The following is a 17,765-nucleotide window of genomic DNA, read 5'->3' as shown; positions in this document are numbered from 1 at the left end:
AAACTCGTAAAATAATTGATTAGTGTCCAGTTTTCTGACCCAGCTTACAGTTTTAAAGTTTCCCAGAAATGCTTATCTAGTGTTGTATGGAAGCAAATGTACATTCCTTACCTTCTATGTACTGTTTGTTGCAACGTCATTACTGGTTAGCAAGCAGCACCCTGCTTGGTATGTCGAGAGAACGAGCACGCTAGGAAAAAGTGTGTTTGGCTGTCCTCACCCCCCGTCACCATGTTGTGTAGGTCGATAAGCATTCCCCCATCTGTCTGGCCTGTGTTTGGAACATAGCAATCATCCCCTCCCCTCCCTGGCCTTTCAGTAGCCAGTGAACAGCAACAGCAGGTGGTATGAACATGCCAGACAATGCCCTGAGGCCTCATGTATAACCATTGTTTAAATTGAACACTAAATATCTGCGTGAGCCATTTATGAAGACTGCACACCAAACATTAAGATTCATAAAATTGGCGCACGCCATACATACATTCACTATGTTTCCTAATATGAATCAGACCTGTCACAGAACTGTAGACGCACATTATAAGGCTGCCTGAAAAAACGTCACTCACCTTTTTCATGGCGACAATGACGCCCTCTTTGCTGTATAGTTTGGATGTACAGTATTGGAATTAGGCCAAGACCGTATCTAAAGGAAATATCAATGGCGATCTGGATCACATGTCTTTGGAAGTGTTGGCAGTTTTCTTTTGCAGTGACATTTGTTAAATCTGACCATTTCTGAAAGACTGTTATGGACCTGTAAACAGATAGTTTGAAAGCATTAAATGGCATTCACTTTTTCCTGAACCTAAATATGCTGCACTGCCCGTGAATTCTGAAATATTGTGTACTTTTTATTGTAAAAATGAAAACTACAGTGGGTCTACTTAAGAGTGGTAGCGTACACACTTCAATGCAAAATATCAGCTGTGTTCATTCTACTGTACAGTGCCTTGCGAAAGTATTCGGCCCCCTTGAACTTTGCGACCTTTTGCCACATTTCAGGCTTCAAACATAAAGATATAAAACTGTATTTTTTTGTGAAGAATCAACAACAAGTGGGACACAATCATGAAGTGGAATGACATTTATTGGATATTTCAAACTTTTTTAACAAATCAAAAACGGAAAAATTGGGTGTGCAAAATTATTCAGCCCCTTTACTTTCAGTACAGCAAACTCTCTCCAGAAGTTCAGTGAGGATCTCTGAATGATCAAATGTTGACCTAAATGACTAATGATGATAAATACAATCCACCTGTGTGTAATCATGTCTCCGTATAAATGCACCTGCACTGTGATAGTCTCAGAGGTCCGTTAAAAGCGCAGAGAGCATCATGAAGAACAAGGAACACACCAGGCAGGTCCGAGATACTGTTGTGAAGAAGTTTAAAGCCGGATTTGGATACAAAAAGATTTCCCAAGCTTTAAACATCCCAAGGAGCACTGTGCAAGCGATAATATTGAAATGGAAGGAGTATCAGACCACTGCAAATCTACCAAGACCTGGCCGTCCCTCTAAACTTTCAGCTCATACAAAGAGAAGACTGATCAGAGATGCAGCCAAGAGGCTCATGATCACTCTGGATGAACTGCAGAGATCTACAGCTGAGGTGGGACACTCTGTCCAAAGGACAACAATCATTCGTATATTGCACAAATCTGGCCTTTATGGAAGAGTGGCAAGAAGAAAGCCATTTCTTAAAGATATCCATAAAAGTGTTGTTTAAAGTTTGCCACAAGCCACCTGGGAGACACACCAAACATGTGGAAGAAGGTGCTCTGGTCAGATGAAACCAAAATTGAACTTTTTGGCAACAATGCAAAACGTTATGTTTGGCGTAAAAGCAACACAGCTCATCACCCTTACACACCATCCCCACTGTCAAACATGGTGGTGGCAGCATCATGGTTTGGGCCTGCTTTTCTTCAGCAGGAACAGGGAAGATGGTTAAAATTGATGGGAAGATGGATGGAGCCGAATACAGGACCATTCTGGAAGAAAACCTGATGGAGTCTGCAAAAGACCTGAGACTGGGACGGAGATTTGTCTTCCAACAAGACAATGATCCAAAACATAAAGCAAAATCTACAATGGAATGGTTCAAAAATAAACATATCCAGGTGTTAGAATGGCCAAGTCAAAGTCCAGACCTGAATCCAATCGAGAATCTGTGGAAAGAACTGAAAACTGCTGTTCACAAATGCTCTCCATCCAACCTCACTGAGCTCGAGCTGTTTTGCAAGGAGGAATGTGAAAAAAATTCAGTCTCTCGATGTGCAAAACTGATAGAGACATACCCCAAGCGACTTACAGCTGTAATCGCAGCAAGAGGTGGCTTAAGGGGGCTGAATAATTTAGCACACCCAATTTTTCAGTTTTTGATTTGTTAAAAAAGTTTGAAATATCCAATAAATGTCGTTCCACTTCATGATTGTGTCCCACTTGTTGTTGATTCTTCACAAAAAAATACAGTTGTATATCTTTATGTTTGAAGCCTGAAATGTGGCAAAAGGTCGCAAAGTTCAAGGGGGCCGAATACTTTCGCAAGGCACTGTATGTTATAAACCGCTCACTCTGTTGGATGCATAGAGCAAAATTGTGAAATTATAATAGCCTAACTAATAGTCCCAGCTAAATGTATATGGTAATTTGGTGTATGGCTACAGAACATATAAATTCAATTTGGCCAGAAAAGATGAGGAATTTATTCTGCAATGTTTATGATACACTATGTATTATGTTTATATACTGAACAAAAATATAAACGCAACATGTAAAGCGTCAGTCCCATGTTTCATGAGCTGAAATAAAAGATCCCAGGAATGTTCCATATGCACAAAAAGCTTATTTCTCTCAAATGAACAAATTTGTTTACATCCCTGTTAGTGAGCACTTCTCCTTTGCCTAGATAATCCATCCACCTGACAGGTGTAGCATTTCAAGAAGCTGATTAAACAGCATGATCATTACACAGGTGTACCTTGTGCTGGGGACAATAAAAGGCCAATCTTAAGTGTGCAATTTTGTCACACAACACAATGCCACAGATGTCTCAAGTTTTGAGGTCACGAGCAATTGGCATGCTGACTGCAGGAATGTACACGGGAGTTTTTGCCAGAGAATTGAATGTTAATTTGTCTACCATAAGCTGCCTCCGTTGTTTTAGAGAATTTGGCAGTATGTCCAATCGGCCTCACAACCGTAGACCATGCCAGCCCAGGACCTCCCTATCAGGCTTCTTCACCTGCGGTATCATCTGAAACCAGCCACCCGAACAGCTGATGAAACAGAGGAGTATTTCTGTCTGTAATGAAGCCCTTTTGTGGGGAAAAACTCATTCTGATTGGCTGGGCTTGGCTCCTCAGTGGCTGGGCCTGGCTCCCCAGTGGGTGTGACCCTCCCCAGTCATGTGAAATCCATAGATTATGGCCTAATGAATTTATTTCGATTGACTGATTTCCTTATATGAACTGTAACATAGTAAAATCGTTAAAATTGTTGAATGTTGCGTTTATATTTTTGTTCAGCATATAAATCAAATATTGTATACGCTACAAATGTCACATTACAGTACTTCGACGTAGCATACAAACGTCAATGGAAAAGGTGAACCGTCTGTTCAACCGTTAAACTGCGCTTCGGATCAGATCGCATAGAGCAAAATAGGAATCCTTGAAATAGCTTCTCTTTTTACTACTGTAACATGGGTCCAATTAAATGAGAGATGAAGAATGTTAATCTGTCCCAACGTGTTGTAGGCCTGTAGACTACCATCAGTCAGAAAAGGTGAGACATTTATTCTGTAATAACTAATAGGAAATATATGTCTATTTCTATTTATTATAGAATGCAGAGATAAATCCATTTTCGATTTTTCTCACTATGGCAAAGGATTGCATATTGTTATTATATTTAGCTAGGCCTACATGTTTTTTGTTGTTGTTATGAATAAGATTGACATATATTTATTCCCAATTTGTAAAAGTCTACTACTACTACTAGAATACTTTTGCCATCTTGCAATGCAAGACTTCAACCAATAGAAACTGTGCGTATGCATGGTCTAAAGTTCACGGGAGGATAAGCATATTGTCACGTCAAGTTCAGTTTTTATAAATACAAACTTTGGGGTGAAAACTGTCGCATGCATGTATGCTCCAAAACATGATGAGGCCCCGAGTGAATAGTTTCGGGATGGAACTAAAAAGTGACGAAAATAGCTCTACTAACATTTACAGAACCTTCTAGAAGCCAGTGCAGTCAGGTGTGCTGACTCCCCCCACTCTCTCTCATGCATATACACACACATTCCAAGTAATGCATAATGTGTAAAATCCTCAACGTTCAAACATTAATTACCATCATTACCAGAACCCAAGTTGCCCAAGAACCCACGTTCAAAACAACTGGGAACTGGGAAATCTCAGACTTCAACTGGGAACTCTGAAAAAAATGAGTTCCGACTGGGAAAAATAGTTTGAATGGTCATCTAACTTAGAATTCCAAGTCAGGAACTCTGGCCTCTTTCTAGAGCTCCGACTTTCCAACCTGAAGATCACTGACATCATGATATGACCTCGAATTTTTCAGAGTTCCCAGTTGTCTTGAACGCACCAATACATTATGTCTGGACCTGACGACTTGGACTGGTTCCCATGACTTTGACTATAGTTTATTAGGTTACCCTCAGTAGCACCTGACAGCCAAAGAGACAAACAAACCAACTGTGTCCGTCTGAACTCTTAACCAGTGTTTTATTTCCGGGCTCGCTCTCAGATACTGTGTCCTACCAGCCCTGGAGGATACATGGAGGATGAAACACAGAGAAGGGAGAGAATAGACTATTATTATAGGAATATTATTCATTTGCCTCATCTACCAGCGGTCGTTGAGGCTCTTACAGTCAGATGAATGGCCTGTCAGTAGTCTAACATGGGTGCTACAGCTGTGCCGGCCAGGGCTAAATCAGGAGCAATGTTGGGATCTAATCAATATCTCAGCTCAACGGACGGACGTTGTGGCTACATTCCAATTGGATAACTTGCTCCCTATCTTCCTGTCCTATGACCTTGTCGAATTTCCCTCCTCGCTGATCACAGAGGGCCTGGATAATGGCTGGGTAGAGTTTGCAACCCATTGCTTTCACCTATCCGGTCTGATTTAGAGGAACACGGGTGAGTTATTCGATTATAATCCAGAGTTTGTGTCTAAATGGTGATGGTTCCCTCAACTGCTAGCCAAGTAAGTGTCCTGCAACAACATAAAATGGGACTATGTGCCTAATGATATCTAACTAAGTTGATTTGGACATCAGGCAGGCACACCAGAGTTGGGTTTGATGTTAGATGAGGACCCCTGAGGCAATGTTAAGCAGTACATGTGGACCCCACACACGTATAGGGACTGGTTGATAGAGGGAGGAAGACAGGAGGAGGGTTACGTGGTAAACGATAGACCGCTAATTCACAATGTTCCCTTGATGTTCTTGCCTGCAACAGATCTTAATTCAATCTAATCATCTGTTATGTGCATGTTTACCACAAGAACCACAACAACACACCAACGCCTGCTTGACTTGATCTAATTAATTAGGTTATGTTAAGGCAAAGGAGAAACCTGTCTGTATATTTATGGAAATAAGCAATAGCCCGGCCCCCGAGAGAACATTGTTGTGTGTTTAGCTCTAATCATGAATGCTGAATAGCTGAGTTGATTGAATTAGACTTTCGTGTTCTTGCCACTTCCTGTTTTTATAATACAGACGAAACACACGCTTGTTACACTGCAACTGTGAGACTTTGGTTGACCATGCAGCTATTTGTGCGTGCTCAGACTCTCCACACCTTTGAGGTGTCTCGGCTAGAGACTGTCGCCAACATCAAGGCTCATATTGAGCCATTGGAGGGACTGTCCTGTGATGACCAGGTGGTTTTGCTTTGTGGGGTACCCCTGCAGGACGATGATGTGATCGGCCAGTCTGCACTGGAGTTCAGCACTCTTGAGGTTACAACCGACTGTTGGGAGGCAAAGTCAATGGCTCCTTGGCCAGAGTGGGGAAGGTCAGGGGACAGACCTCCAAGGTGGACAAGCAGGAGAAGAAGAAAAAGAAGAATGGCTTAAAGGAGGATGCAATAGAACAGGTACTTTGTGAATGTGGTGCCAACATGTGGCAAGAAGAAGGGACCCAACGCCAACTCATAAAACTATTTTCCCAACGCCTCTTGTCTACTGTGTTTATGACAGTGGAACACTGACTCTGTGTGAGCAATAGACTGTCTGCCATTTGTAATTATATTGGGCTGATGTTCACTGTGATGAAACACAATAAAAATTGGTGAGGAAAGAACGTGGTAATCGGCACCAATTTGATGTTTCTATTACAGTTGGTGAATTGAGCAGCTGTATGATTGGCTGTGAAGAAATGGCCTCCAGCATGAAGACAAGTAGGCCTAGTTGAAGTGCACATTTTATTTCCTGCATTAGACAGCGTTTACAAGTCGAGAGCTTGGGACTATACAAACCCTCATTGGTTTGAATGGTGTCAGCGATTTTTATCTTGTATTCCTTTTAATTTAACAACACAAATTGGGGTATTTATACTACTCTATAGGTAGAGAACATTAAACAGAACAAGGCTGTTTTAATAACTACATGTTGACTAAAATGCAGATAGAACCTTATAGTCCCAAACTATTGAAGTCATCTGGCATTTCCAGGTCTGTCAGATGATATGAGAATAGTCTTTGGCATGTTCTCATCCAGTATGCCCAGATCACTCTGGATTTGGTGCTTGATAATACATGACTTTTCATTTTGATGTAATAATATCTTATGTTGTTCTTGTCCAGAACTGTTCTGTACTCTATCATGTATTTTATGTTTTATGTGGACTGATTCCTGTTATATGTGGACTGATTCCTGTTTTATGTGGGCTGATTCCTGTTTTATGTGGACTGATTCCTGTTTTATGTGGGCTGATTCCTGATTTATGTGGACTGATTCCTGTTTTATGTGGACTGATTCATGTTATATGTGGGCCGATTCCTGTTTTAAGTGGACTGATTCTTGTTTCATGTGGACTGATTCCTGTTTTATGTGGGCCGATTCCTGTGTTATGTGGGCCGATTCCTGTTTTATGTGGGCAGATTCATGTTTTCTGTGAGCTGATTCATGTTTTATGTGGACTGATTCCTGTTTTAAGTGGACTGATTCCTGTTTTACGTGGACTGATTCCTGTTTTATGTGGGCTGATTCCTGTTTTATGTGGACTGATTCATGTTATATGTTGGCTGATTCCTGTTTTATGTGGACTGATTCCTGTTTTATGTGGACTGATTCATGTTTTATGTGGACTGATTCATGTTTTATGTGGACTGATTCCTGTTTTATGTGGGCCGATTCATGTTTTATGTGGGCTGATTCCTGTTTTATGTGGACTGATTCATGTTTTATGTGGACTGATTCATGTTTTATGTGGACTGATTCCTGTTTTATGTGGGCCGATTCATGTTTTATGTGGGCTGATTCCTGTTTTATGTGGACTGATTCATGTTTTATGTGGACTGATTCCTGTTTTATGTGGGCTGATTCCTGTTTTATGTGGGCTGATTGCTGTTTTATGTGGGCTGATTCCTGTTTCATGTGGACTGATTCCTGTTTTAAGTGGACTGATTCCTGTTTTATCTGGACTGATTCCTGGTTTATGTGGACTGAATCCTGTTATGTGGACTGATTCCTGTTTTATATGGGCTGATTCCTGTTTTATGTGGGTTGATTCCTGTTATATGTGGACTGATTCCTGTTTTATGTGAACTGATTCATGTTTTATGTGGACTGATTCCTGTTTTATGTGGACTGATTCCTGTTTTATGTGGGCGGATTCCTGTTTTATGTGGACTGATTCCTGTTTCATGTGGGCTGATTCCTGTTTTATGTGGGCTGATTCCTGTTTTATGTGGGCTGATTCCTGTTTTATGTGGGCTGATTCCTGTTTTATGTGGGCTGATTCCTGTTTTATGTGGGCTGATTCCTGTTTTATGTGGACTGATTCCTGTTTTATGTGGGCTGATTCCTGTTTTATGTGGACTGATTCCTGTTTTATGTGGGCTGATTCCTGTTTTATGTGGGCTGATTCCTGTTTTATGTGGGCTGATTCCTGTTTTATGTGGGCCGATTCATGTTCTATGTGGGCTGATTCCTGTTTTATGTGGACTGATTCCTGTTTTATGTGGACTGATTCATGTTTTATGTGGACTGATTCATGTTTTATGTGGACTGATTCCTGTTTTATGTGGGCCGATTCATGTTTTATGTGGGCTGATTCCTGTTTTATGTGGACTGATTCCTGTTTTATGTGGACTGATTCATGTTTTATGTGGACTGATTCATGTTTATGTGGACTGATTCCTGTTTTATGTGGGCTGATTCCTGTTTTATGTGGGCTGATTCCTGTTTTATGTGGGCTGATTCCTGTTTTATGTGGACTGATTCCTGTTTTAAGTGGACTGATTCCTGTTTTATGTGGACTGAATCCTGTTATGTGGACTGATTCCTGTTTTATATGGGCTGATTCCTGTTTTATGTGGGTTGATTCCTGTTTTATGTGGACTGATTCATGTTTTATGTGGACTGATTCCTGTTTTAAGTGGACTGAATCCTGTTATGTGGACTGATTCCTGTTTTATATGGGCTGATTCCTGTTTTATGTGGACTGATTCCTGTTTTATGTGGACTGATTCATGTTTTATGTGGACTGATGCCTGTTTTATGTGGGCTGATTCCTATTAAGCTTCAGGGGTCTGATGAAAAGACATGATGAAAGGTCTGCCTTGTGTGTGTGTGTGTGTGTGTGTGTGTGTGTGTGTGTGTGTGTGTGTGTGTGTGTGTGTGTGTGTGTGTGTGTGTGTGTGTGTGTGTGTGTGTGTGTGTGTGTGTGTGTGTGTGTGTGTGTGTGTGTGTGTGTGTGTGTGTGTGTGTGTGTGTTCTCTCCCACCTATGAGCAATGACCTTGGTGGAAATAAACACAGGCAACAGGAAGCAAACCTACTTCCTAGTCAACACCAGGCACCCTACAGAGCAGTGGGTTTACACTTTACTGGTAGACTGTAATGCTATATTCCGGTGGGCAAGGCTACAGTTACATGCTAAATCCAATAACCAAAAAGCACATACAGGATTATAAATGGTTCAGGGCACAAATGTGTTAAAAACAACTGGAGTCTACCTGTTTCAATGCATTGTGAGGTCTGGTGTCAGACTGACAAGGCATTGCCTCAGTGACCTGCACTCTCATCTGAAATGAATGGGATGTTACAACACTGCAGCGCCGTAGTGAACATTATTCCTGTCCTCCTGGTTCATCCTAGAACAGATAGACAGGGCCAGACCCAAATGCCCATCTGGCATTTCCAGGTATACAGACCTCTGTGTTCCATCCTCCATGTTGGACATCTGCTACAGATGGTTGGGAACACTCATGTTGTTTCACAGTAGCCAAGTGCATTTCTCCCTGTCGGGGCTCCATCTGTTTCTGTTGGTAACGTGGAAGCGTGCCCCCATCTTTTTTTAAGTTGAATTCTGCTAGTTTCATAGGTGGTTTGGGGCCTTAGAACCCCCTTGGGTTGTGCCATGGCGGAGATCTTTGTGGGCTATACTCGGCCTTGTCTCAGGATGGTAAGTTGGTGGTTGAAGATATCCCTCTAGTGGTGTGGGGGCTGTGCTTTGGCAAAGTGGGTGGGGTTATATCCTTCCTGTTTGGCCCTGTCCGGGGGTGTCCTCGGTTGGGGCCACAGTGTCTCCTGACCCCTCCTGTCTCAGCCTCCAGTATTTATGCTGCAGTAGTTTGTGTCGGGGGGCTAGGGTCAGTTTGTTATATCTGGAGTACTTCTCCTGTCCTATTCAGTGTCCTGTGTGAATTTAAGTGTGCTCTCTCTAATTCTCTCTTTCTCTCTCTCGGAGGACCTGAGCCCTAGGACCATGCCTCAGGACTACCTGACATGATGACTCCTTGCTGTCCCCAGTCCACCTGGCCGTGCTGCTGCTCCAGTTTCAACTGTTCTGCCTTATTATTATTGGACCATGCTGGTCATTTATGAACATTTGAACATGTTCTGTTATAATCTCCACCCGGCACAGCCAGAAGAGGACTGGCCACCCCACATAGCCTGGTTCCTCTCTAGGTTTCTTCCTAGGTTTTGGCCTTTCTAGGGAGTTTTTCCTAGCCACCGTGCTTCTACACCTGCATTGCTTGCTGTTTGGGGTTTTAGGCTGGGTTTCTGTACAGCACTTTGAGATATCAGCTGATGTACGAAGGGCTATATAAATAAAATACATTTGATTTGAAAATAAATGTGATTTCAGAATGGACAACGTACTGTTTTTTAAGGTGCCGTTTTCATAGAATTCCCACAAGGCACACATATGTACACACACACACACACACACACACACACACACACACACACACACACACACACACACACACACACACACACACACACACACACACACACACACACACACACACACACACACACACACACTAATGAGGCCTGTGTTCCACATAATAGACTTTCCGCCAAATACTGAAGACATGTTTATGTACTTTTGCTCAGGGGAAACTAAAGAGATGATATGTTGATTTTTGAAGACCCTTTCTGAATACTAAGTGTTGTATGTTGACATTGATAAAGGGCTGCACCTTGGTGTAAAATGGCTTCAAGAATGTGTCAATTGAGACAAACTAAGTGTTAGCTGTGCAGAGACGTATCATAAATCTGCAGGTTTCTAGCATAACAATATCAACAGTAGATCAGGAGAGTTCAAGGTGTGTTCTCAAAAATATTATCTCCATTGCAGCCGACGTGCATGATTTAAGATATGCATTTTATCTCGTTGCCCGAGCTAGATCACAGAGAAAGATGGGATCATTTCTCCTTACAGTGAATTCCAGCTTTGTCTGGCTCGCCTCTGAAAGATTGTGCAGTGTCTCTAATTCACTCCAGAACAGCCACTCCCAATCCCACATTCACACCCATATGAGCAATACATTTCAATGAATGGAAAACACCAAGACCGTATTCAGTTAGGTAGCAGGCTAGTTGCGCAGAGCACGGAATACCACAACACCACAATGAGGACGTGAGACATTTATTTTATTAAAGTTCTGTTGCACTCAAATTATTGCCACTAGCCCTGGGTCCTAAAATAAAAAATAAAAAATGTGTCCATTGATTGTGGCAAGCAATGAGGTTTTCCATCAACATCCTTGCTTTCATGAATGTAGATTAACTTGGCAGACGACACATTGCACAGGGTGTGCAGTGCACACAGGTAAAGGTCAGAGACCTACTTGAGTACTCTTGGAAAAAAGGGTTCCAAAAGGGTTTGTTCGGCTGTCCCCATAGGAGAACCCTTTTTTGGTTCCATGTAAAAACCCTTTTTGGTTCCAGGTAGAACTATTTTGGGTTCCATGTAGAAGCCTCTTTGTAAAGGGATCTACATGGAGCTCAAAAAGGTTCTACCTGGAACCAAAAAAGGGTTCTTCAACGGGTTCTCCTATGGGGACAGCTGAAGAACATTTTCTTAGGTTCTAGATAGCACCTTTTTTTCTAAGAGTGTAGGCAGAGAGATATGGAGGCTTATTGCACAGCTACTTACACAACTAGACCCTGAAGCAGTAACCTGAAGCAGTACAGAGCCACTTATCACTGGGGATCTAATGATCTGTCTCTTATTGCCATCAGGTCCATATTTCAACCTGGCCATGATATCTCTCCATTTCCTTAAGACACTGGATAGTGGATAGACCCCTAGAAGAGAGCAGAGGACGGATTCCACAGGGAGAGCAGAGTCAGTATGCTATCATTATAATAGAAGCAAGCTATTTCACCTTTGTTGAACCTATTTCAGGTTTACTATGTCATTCACAACCAGTCTATCAACAGTCAACCATATAGGCCTGTACACACATGACAGATGGTAAAAGTGTCATGTTATGATGCAGGCTTTACTCTATTGTCCATCACCTAAACCAGGCCAGTAAATAATGACAGTGAATATTCTAGATTTTCTCTGATGTCATGGTAACCCAATATCCTCCATACCTGGTACAGAACCACAAGAGACCAGAGGCGAGTTCAACAAGGCTTTTGTTTGCACGCGAACATGTTGCCAGAGTAACAATTTCATGATCATTTTTAGAGTCAATAGTCAAACTGGAAGACACTTAGCTACTCCTACTAAATATAGTAGAAAGTCTACATGGCCACTTGATTATTTTTAGCGGCAGTTTAGATCTGAAACGGACACTTACGTTCGCTGACCTTCTCTGACGGTCACCGCTAGCACAAAACAAATGGAATATGTTAGCTAATGTTAGCCAGCTCTCGCAAACTATTTCCCTTGTTGAACGCACCTAAGCCCCTTATTGGCATGGGAAACATTGACAAAGCAAGTGAAATAAATAATTAGCAAAAAGTGAGAAGAAACAAATGTAACAACATCAACAACAAAACATTTGAAAGTAAAGATTGCACTCAAAAAGGTTTGAAAAAGATAAAGACATTCCTATTGTTATGTTATCAGTTACGAACAGTGTTTTAGCAATGTACAAATTGTTTTAGTACGAATAGTGGGGGAAGATAAACAGATAAATATTGGTGGTATTTAAAATGTAGTTTGTGCTCCACTTCCTGCCCTTTTCTCATGGCAACGGGCCACACATTGCACATTGCAGTATTTCACCTAACAGATATGAGAGTTTATCAATGTTTGATTTGTTTTCTAATTCTTTGTGGGCCTGTGTGATCTGTGGGAAATATGTGTCTCTAAAATGGTCATACATTTGCCAGGAGGTTAGGAAGAGCAACTCAGTTTCCACCTCATTTTGGGGACAGTGGACACATATCCTGTCTTCTCTTGAGAGCCAGGTCTGCCTATGCTGTTCTCTATCAATAGCAAGGTTATGCTCACTGAGTCTGTACATAGTCAAGGATTTTCTTCATTTTGGGTCAGTCACAGTGGTCAGGTATTCTGCCACTGTGTACTCTCTGTTTAGGGTCAGTCACAGTGGTCAGGTATTCTGCCACTGTGTACTCTCTGTTTAGGGTCAGTCACAGTGGTCAGGTATTCTGCCACTGTGTACTCTCTGTTTAGGGTCAGTCACAGTGGTCAGGTATTCTGCCACTGTGTACTCTCTGTTTAGGGTCAGTCACAGTGGTCAGGTATTCTGCCACTGTGTACTCTCTGTTTAGGGTCAGTCACAGTGGTCAGGTATTCTGCCACTGTGTACTCTCTGTTTAGGGTCAGTCACAGTGGTCAGGTATTCTGCCACTGTGTACTCTCTGTTTAGGGTCAGTCACAGTGGTCAGTTATTCTGCCACTGTGTACTCTCTGTTTAGGGTCAGTCACAGTGGTCAGGTATTCTGCCACTGTGTACTCTCTGTTTAGGGTCAGTCACAGTGGTCAGGTATTCTGCCACTGTGTACTCTCTGTTTAGGGTCAGTCACAGTGGTCAGGTATTCTGCCACTGTGTACTCTCTGTTTAGGGTCAGTCACAGTGGTCAGGTATTCTGCCACTGTGTACTCTCTGTTTAGGGTCAGTCACAGTGGTCAGGTATTCTGCCACTGTGTACTCTCTGTAGGACCAGGTAGCATTCCAATTTGCTTTGTTTTTTGGTTGATTCTTTCCAGTGTGTCAAATAGTTTTTTTTTTGCCTTCTCATAATTTGGTTGGGTCTAATGGTGCTGCCGTCCTGGGGCTCTGTGGGGTCTGTTTGTGTTGTGAACAGAGCCTATTCTGTTTCTCTACATAGCCCATTCAGTTAGGAACATGATGAACCATCATGATGAGCTGATGAACTGGCTATGTTAATGTGACCAGATATCAGCCAGGATTTCCCTCATCGTTACAGTTGTTAGTTAACTAGCTAGCACATTAGAGAGAATAAAGTAGACGGCACGGGTCAAAATGTTGATTTATGACCCAATGTCCAGATGACGTGTACATGCCCAAATATGGGCATCCAGCCACGACATCCTGTTCCTGTTGTCACGTGTTAGAGGGTGTGTTATTTTATATCTATATTGCATCTATTCCTTTGAATTTGTCATGCTGATTGATGTCTAGGGACCTGGTTGAACTGGGGGGGTCTGTGTTTGAACTTTTGAAAGAGTATGGCCCCACACCCCCAGTTTTATTGCCCTTATGGTTGCTATCTATGAAGCAGGAATGTCCGTATTGGATGTGGCAGACGCATTATAAATAAAGTCCAGAACAAGACATGCGTTGGGTAGAAAAAACTATATTTCTTGGAAATGGTTTTCTTACACGTTTATGTAGAGTGTGTGCATCCTGCTCTGATAACCACTCATTCACTTTAGCAGCGCTTAACCGGATACCTGTTTCTTCAGCTATATCTCTCTGTAGACGTTCCTTACCCCCATAAGACCCGGGGTTAGAGGGATTATAATAAATGTTTTTCAACATCTGCTCTGCCATCCTTCTTGCCTCTCTGAGGTACAATAACGTTAATGAGACACTTTCAAATAACGACAACATTTCATTTTAATTTTAGAATTTTTATTTTCAAGAAAACATGATGTATTACGTATACAGACAATTCAGAATTCGTTGCAGGATACATGTCCCCGTTTTCTCAACGATCACAATGCAACACCCTGTATATTTGGTTTAGATTAACAGGCTTGTGTCGCTGAATTTTTAAAACACACACATCCGCTATATAAGTATATAAACAACAAATATGATACATGTTACAATTAAATGGTGTTTCAAACAAATAAAGTCAAATCTTAGACAAAGTTGTTTCTAGTTCTTCAGAATCATCCCCAAGACGGGATACCAGTTGTGTCCATTATAGACTCTCGTCCGTATGTCGTACATGATTCATGATTTGTTCCATTTTCAGCACACGCTCTACATTAACCCAGGAATTGTGTTGTGTAGAACGATACATTGTTCACTTTATTTTCAATAATTTGATGCATAACATTTGTAAGTTCTCTCAAAAGAAAAAATGTATGTATTCTCTCTAACATCGTATACACATAGTTACCCATTGCTTTACATCTAAATAACAAATTGTCACTCGGTCTCTTGGGGTTTATTTAGCCAGAAAGTCATCACATCAGCCACCACAGCTTCCCTGTATTTGTTGTCATCCACCAGGGTGTGTCAGATTTCTTTGAGTTTCTCGTGGATGTAGATCGCCTCCTTCAGTTCATGTAGGAAAGCATCGGTTACCCCGTAAACTCTGGGAATAGACGGCACACCCTGGTGGACGCGTCATCTGGACATTGGGTCATAAATCAACATTTTGACCCGTGCCGTCTACTTTATTCTCTCTCACATTTTTTGCCGTATTAGCATAGACATGGCATCAAGAACAAGATGAAACTAGCTGAAAAGAGACACCTACGATTCCCTACATGGCAGCTTCTTGTCATTGTTTCTACAGCAATCTGACCACATGGCCTTCAGCCTCAATGCTCTGTGCACATCATTTTTGTTGACGTTGTCAGCCAACCCGTCTAGACTGTGACTCCTGGCTAATTTTGTGGATTTGTGGATTTATTTGTCAGGTATAGATAGACCTCTAGATTTCATAGAAGTGGAATAAGCACTGAGCGGAAACCGGCTGGGCCCATGAGTACATGCAAATGGGATCATGAGTGGCGCAGCGGTCTAAGGTACTGCATCGCAGTGCTAGAGGCATCACTACAGACCCGGGTTTGATCCCGAGCGATATCACAACCGGCTGTGATCGGGAGTCCCATAAGGTGACGCACAATTGGCCCAGTGTCGTCCGGGTTAGGGGAGAGTTTGGCCGGTGTAGGCCGTCATTGTAAATACGAATTTGTTCTTAACTGACTTGCCTAGTTAAATAAAAATCAGGAAGTAAGTAATAACCACACACTGCTGAATGCTCCCATTGTTTGTGCAAAGTCTTGACCCAAAGGTCTTCATCAGGCTTCATCAGGGATACATGTTTTCAACACAAGGAAAGTTCTACAGTACTTTCATTGCTACACCAGAGCAGGTGCAAAAGTGGCCTGGAAAGGCAATGATGCTTTTGTGCAAAAAAAGTCATGCTTGTCATATCTATTTGGTCTGACAGCTGTGACCAACCTGATTTTCTGCTTGTCCTACCCATTGTGGACTTATGTTCAGATAAGCTTAATTTGTGTACGTCGTTTTTGTCCTCACCAGATATTCAAATTCCCCTGTTTTGGGCATTTCAAAATAGTTCACAAAGACAAGAAATACATTTGCTTTTCATAATCTGTCACCTCTAGTTCTGCGTTAATTTGGGAGGCAAATGGTTCTTTCTTGGCAGCGTCTGTGATTGAAGTCACCTCAGAGGCTGACCTCTGACCTCTGCTATGAGAAGCAAGGGTCACACACAGTCCATTCCTTATGAACTATTGTGGTCACAATTCATACACCACCATAGGCTCAAGGTTACTAATTTAATTGACTCCTACTATACTCCTCCTCTCCTGTCACCTGGAGAACAGGAGGGGAGTGGAGGGAAAGTAGAATGCTTTCAGAGCGCTTTCCCCTGTAGTTATTCACAGCCAGTGGTTCTTCATCTCAAGGAGGCTCTCTCTTTCTCTGGTAGGACTTGAACCTGGGTACAAAGGTTAAGAGTTTTTTAGCACAGGTGTGTTACAGTATGCTTACTTCATTTGAGATGACAGTCTGGGATTTTTCACAAGGTTACAGTAAACCCTAGTGGTTAAGAGCTTTGGGCCAGTGACCGAAAGGTTGCTGGTTCAAATCCCTGAGCTGACTAGGTGAAAAATCTGTGCATGTGCACTTGAGCAAGGCACCTTAACCAATTGCTTCTGTAAGTTGTCTGCTAAATGACTAAAGACATAGTATATTGTCAAACTGATAGTTTATTTAGTTTAGCATTGACTGAGGCCTGTACACCCTGTCCAGGTTTGTTAGGGTGCATCTCCCTGACAACGTGTCAAAAATGCTTGTCTCATATCGCAGACACAATCCCAGACAACTGACAGCAACAAGCGATCCTGACCTTTAACTGGTCTGTGTTCACACCGGCACTACGCTCCTACATTGATAACTTGACCTTCTCTCTCTCTCTCACACTCTGTCTTTCTCTCTCTCTTTATCTCTTCATCTCTGTCTTTGTCTCTGTATCTCATCGTCTCTCTTGTCTTTCTATTTCTCTTTCTCTCTAGTCTTTCTTTCTCTCTCTGTCTCTTTCCCTCTAGTCTGTCTTTCTCTCTCTCACTCTGTCCCTGTCTCTCTAGTCTATCTTTCTCGCTCTCTCCCTGTCCCTGTCTCTTTCTCTCTCTAGCCTAGCCTATCTATATTTCTCTCTCAGTCCCTGTCTCTTTCTCTCTATGTCTCTGTCTTTCTCTCTAGCCTATCTATATTTCTCTCTCTGTCCCTGTCTCTTTCTCTCTCTGTCTCTGTCTTTCTCTCTAGCCTATCTATATTTCTCTCTCAGTCCCTGTCTCTTTCTCTCTCTGTCTCTGTCTTTCTCTCTAGCCTATCTATATTTCTCTCTCTGTCCCTGTCTCTTTCTCTCTCTGTCTCTGTCTTTCTCTCTAGCCTATCTATATTTCTCTCTCTGTCCCTGTCTCTTTCTCTCTCTGTCTCTGTCTTTCTCTCTAGCCTATCTATATTTATCTCTCTGTCCCTGTCTCTTTCTCTCTCTGTCTCTGTCTTTCTCTCTAGCCTATCTATATTTCTCTCTCTGTCCCTGTC

The 17,765-nt window shown here is 42.1% G+C and overlaps 1 pseudogene; it reads left to right on the top strand.

Moving 5' to 3' along the window:
* The first annotated feature begins 5,802 nt into the window (after window positions 1-5,802).
* Window positions 5,803-6,205, top strand: LOC118370333 (FAU ubiquitin-like and ribosomal protein S30; annotated as a pseudogene).
* Window positions 6,206-17,765: the final 11,560 nt, after the last annotated feature.

The sequence above is a fragment of the Oncorhynchus keta genome, chromosome 37 (assembly GCF_023373465.1).
Source record: "Oncorhynchus keta strain PuntledgeMale-10-30-2019 chromosome 37, Oket_V2, whole genome shotgun sequence".
In the NCBI taxonomy this organism is placed as follows: Eukaryota; Metazoa; Chordata; class Actinopteri; order Salmoniformes; family Salmonidae; genus Oncorhynchus; species Oncorhynchus keta.
This window is presented reverse-complemented; position numbering and strand designations above follow the sequence as displayed.